The sequence below is a fragment of the Dipodomys merriami genome, unplaced genomic scaffold (assembly GCF_024711535.1).
Source record: "Dipodomys merriami isolate MVZ:Mamm:240054 unplaced genomic scaffold, mDipMer1.0.p SCAF_2081, whole genome shotgun sequence".
NCBI classification, from domain to species: Eukaryota; Metazoa; Chordata; class Mammalia; order Rodentia; family Heteromyidae; genus Dipodomys; species Dipodomys merriami.
The window spans coordinates 832-5,667 of record NW_027203473.1 but is presented as its reverse complement, the minus strand read 5'-3'; the positions used below and the strand labels follow the sequence as shown (position 1 = coordinate 5,667).

The 4,836-nt window shown below is 38.0% G+C and overlaps 1 non-coding gene across 1 annotated transcript; it reads left to right on the top strand.

Annotated features, from left to right (window-relative positions):
- The first annotated feature begins 243 nt into the window (after positions 1-243).
- On the top strand, positions 244-350 carry LOC138833463 (U6 spliceosomal RNA). The gene has a single exon (XR_011373928.1). It is a non-coding gene; the product is annotated as a U6 spliceosomal RNA (small nuclear RNA).
- The last annotated feature ends 4,486 nt before the right edge of the window (positions 351-4,836 follow it).

Below are 4,836 nucleotides of genomic sequence, written 5' to 3'. Positions count from 1 at the left end.
AATACATGGTTTTAACAGTTTGTTGTATTGCTAAAAAAGAAGAAGAAGAAGAAGAAGAAGAAGAAGAAGAAGAAGAAGAAGAAGAAGAAGAAGAAGAAGAAGAAGAAGAAGAAGAAGAAGAAGAAGAAGAAGAAGAAGAAATACATGGTTCTAAAATTTCACAAGAATTCTTTTGAACTTACTTTTTTTTTGAATTGTCTAGTTTAAGAAAATCAATTACACTTTATATATAAAAAATGTTCTGTGCTCAATTAGGCAGCAAATACGCTAAAATTGGAACAATACAGAGAAGATTAGCATGGCCCCTGAGCAAGGTTGACATGCAAATTAGTGAAATGTTCCATATTTTTGCAACAACAGATGCTGGAGAGTATGTGGCCACAGGGAACTCTACTGCATTCTTGGTGGGTATGTAAACTTGTTCAACCACTTTGGAAAGCAGTATGGAGGCTCTTCAAAAGACTCCATATAAAGCTTTCCTATGACCCAGCAATCCCACTTTTGGGCATTTACCCAAATGATCACAAACAAGACCATACTAAAACTACCAGCACAGCTATGTTTACTGCAGCATTATTTACAATAGCTGATATAGAGCCAACCCTGATGCCCCTCAGTAGATGAATGGATCAAGAAAATATGGGTGTACATACACAACAGAATTCTATGCCTCCATCAGAAAGAATGGTATCACCCAATTTGTTAGGAATTGGAAAGTCTTGGAAAAATTTTATTAAGTGAAGTAAGCCAAGTCCAAAGAAACATAGGTCCCGTGGTTTCCCTTATTTTCAATAACTAATATATGTCTGGGATAAGCAGAATAATTCAAAAGCTATGTGCATATGAGCAGATAAGATGATATTAAGGGAAATGAACCCAAAGACAGGGACACAAGTATGTTTTTTCTTTCTTGTTATTGTTTCTAATGTACTTATGATGTGCAATATGATTTTTTTTGTTTCTGTATATGTTCCTCCCGCACGCTATAACCCCTGTTTTCATTGTATTTGAAGTTGGTACACCTACATCCTGTGTATACGTTTCTCTAATTTGACGAGGAGAAGGGAAATACAAAATGGTTAAATAGGGATACAGGTTAACCCATTGTATCAATGAGATGCACAAGACACTCTGCTGAAAAATGAACTTTACAATTTAGGCAGGGGAAGGGGGAAGGGGAGCGTATTTGTGGAGGTGGGAGGGAAGGGATGGTGGGAAGAGGGAACAATGCTTGTTAGGAAATGTACTCATTATTTGCTCTCATAAATGAGACACCTCTGTACAGTTTTTTTATAATAAAAATCATATGAAAATGTTCTTATGTCGTGGTAGTGTAAAAATATCAGGGACAGAATAATGAAGGAATGTTGTAGACTGAGGTGAAGTCCATATGAAAATGTGCAAAACTGATAAAACGTAAAAGTATCAGAGCAGTATATTGTGTTTTACATCATTTAGGTTACATTGAAAAAATATGGAAGACCTAGAAGAATGAATTTTCTTTTTGATATCCTATCATAATTCCTTAGCAGGATGAACTCTTTCCTCATTGTTGTAAAGGCATCATCAGATGAGAGGAACTGAATTTTTTTGTTGGCTTCCTTACATTTATTTGTCAGTTTGAAATCTGAACTACTAGTTTATGTCTGAGACAAGAAGAAAAGGTCAGATAAGTTGATGCTAGGTGATATGAACCCCAAGATAAGTAGTCAAACGTTGTTTTTTCTTTCTTGCAATTGTATCTAACATATTTATAAGATCATTTCTTTGTTGCTTTGTATGTCCCTCCCCCATGGTATAATCCCTGCTTTCATTGTATTTGATGTTGGTATAATTTGTGGAGGGGAAGGGCAAAAACAAACTGTTTAAATAGTGATATAGGTGGACCCATTACAACAATGAGATGGACAAATTGTTATGTTGAAAAACGAACTTTACAACTTTGGCAGGATGGCGGGGGGCGGGGGGCAGTTGAGGGATGGGAAGAGGAAACAAAGGAGGTAGCAGCAATGCTTGATAAGAAATGTACTAATTGCCTTGCCAATGTAATTGTAACCCCTCTGTACAGTATTTTCACAATAAATTTTTTTTAAAAAAAGAACCTAAGGGAAATTAGACACACAGGCTTTGGAAAGTGTAAAGTCGGCTCCTGGATGGCAAGCAGACTCCACCCTCCTTGCAGCAAATTTTCTACCCAGTACTTGCGTTATCTAGGCATGCAGCAAATTTTCTACCCAGTACTTGCGTTATCTAGGCAACTGGCACACATGGAAGAGGTCACATCTGCATCTGCTGAGGTCACATCTGAATTTGATGTGGCCACAACTTTCTCCGCCCATACCTTAGATAAGGCCTAGCCCAGGCCCAGATGCCCTTTCTCTGCTCTTTTCTAGCTCTTTCTCAGCTCTTTCCTTCTCTTCTCTTTCCCAGGTCTCTTCTATTTCCTAGCTCTCTCTTTCCCACCTTTCCCAGGTGCTCTCTTTTCTAGCTATTTTCTCTCTTATTCCCAGCTCTTCAAGCTCTCTTTCCCAGTCCTTTCCCCACCACGCTGAGGACCAAGATGGCCTGGTGTCAGCCGGAATGATGAATAAACCTACCCCTTACCTGAACACCACGTACATACTGCTGTACTTCCTTAGCTACCTCTTTTTAAAATCCTAACAGAAAGTGACCATTTAGGATGAATGATATTTGATTTTACAATCAGAAAAATATTTTAAAAATTATATAGATATAAAATACTCCAAAAGATTTATTCTATGAATCTACCCCTTAGAACAAATGATAAGAAGGTGGTTAATGTATTTTAGGATAATATATATATATTCACATACCTATTTATGTTCACATAAATTTCACTTAAACAACAATCAAATGACTATATTTCTACCTTCTAGTTGGAATATACTTAAATCTCTAAAAATGACTATGATGCTGCTATAAAGAGCAATTTCCCAATTGTCCTCCATAGAGGGCATCCACAACGTATTTTGTGATAGGGCCAAAGCCTGAGTCAAGAAACTTCCCAATGGTGTCCAGTGGGTAAACTGTTTTGATTTGGTTTAAAGAAAACAAAAAAGAAACATTATTAATACCTTGCTCTTTTGTGAGGTGGAGACCATCTATGAGAGAGAGTTCCTACCTTGCTCTTCAAAACAGTTGTAATGAAAAAGGAAGGGACAAGACTGTGAACTTACGATGCACAGACTTGAGTGTCATGCACTGAGAGTCAAGGCGGCCCATTAGTCGAGAAACAAGGAGTTGCAAGTCTAACCCACAAGACACGGCAACATCAGGCAGGCCATAGGCAGTGACAGTGAATTTGTAGCCCTATTCATTATTACTGCTGTCAGAATGAAAGAGGACCATCTTAAACGTCACGTTCTAGAGACAAACAAAAGTCATGTGGTCAACAAGATGGAAGGAGGCAACAACTCAGCAGTGAAGTATGTTCTTTGTGACTCAAAAAAAATCTTAAAAGCAGTCTCCATTTCTACAAGTTCAAAATTATTAAGGGAGAAATGTACAGAGATGATACCAAAACACAAAACTCACAACTACAGGTAGAAAGCAGAATTAGTAGAAAACTGCTGTTCAGCTTTCTAAAACTCAAGTGACTATCTGCTCAACCAGTGATCACTGGCTCAGTTCTTTGTTCTCAACCAAGACCCTTGATAGGAGAGAGAAGTAAACAGTCTGAAGCAGGCTGCAGCCCAGATATTAAACAGATCTGTCAACTGGGCTCCTAGCTTTCACCATGGTTCAAGTCTTTCTCTTGGATCCACTGGCCCTTCTGAACTCAGAAATTAACAGCTCTTTAATTTACTCTGGACAACCCTGGGTATTAGCCAATTTCCTATGAAGAGCCAGATAGTTAAATTTTTAGCTTTTGTGGGCTACATAATCTCTACTGCAACTGTTCCTCTCTACAAGTAGAGTATCAAAGCAACTGTCAGAAATATGTGTGTGGTTACATTCTAGAAATGTGACTGTATTAAGGTTTGTACTTAGAGCTTTGAGTCTTTTTCAGCTATTTTGCTCATGGCTGTCATTCTACCATTCAAGCCATGTCTCCACTCTGGTTTTTTGCTGGTTGAGATGGGGCTCTCAGATTTGTCTACCTAGGCTAGCTTTAAATCTTATTCCTCAAATATCAACCTGTTGAGTAGCTAGGATTTTGAACAATATGAACATGAGCCACCAGAGCCTAGCTAGTCCTTTCCAAACACCATACCTTTATTGCTCTAAAATTGGAAAAAGGACAAGAATTGCTACAGACATACTTATTTACCTTGTTTGGGAAATATGACTTACCTTTGGCCACTTATAAGTACCAACTTTTGTGCCAAAGTGTGTCTTCCCACCTCTAGAGTCTGTAAATTCCAGATAATCATACCTGTGAAGGCATAATCTCTATTATATTCTTTCTCTTGTTTTTGATCCACTATTGCTTGGAAGAAAAAACGTGAGTCTTAGCACTTTTCGGTTTCACACATCTCATCAAATTCCACTTAAAAATAGGTTGCCCCTGGGCTAACAAAAACAGATACTTCATGGCAGTTTTTTCATATTTATGGGCAGATTTTTTGGTCCATGTATGTAGTACCACAGGCTGTTCCTGCTGCCAGGTCTCAACATCCAGCTAGGCAGACAAATGAGTAAGAGAAAATTCCAGATATTACTACACAACCAACTGTCACAATAGACTATCAGTGCTGTAGATCACAGGCTTTGACAGCCCTGATGAAATTTTACACAGGCTAATCTGATTTCCTGTCTATGCAGAGATCAATAGACATCTATCACTCAGCAGAAATGCATTAGGATTATACTTTA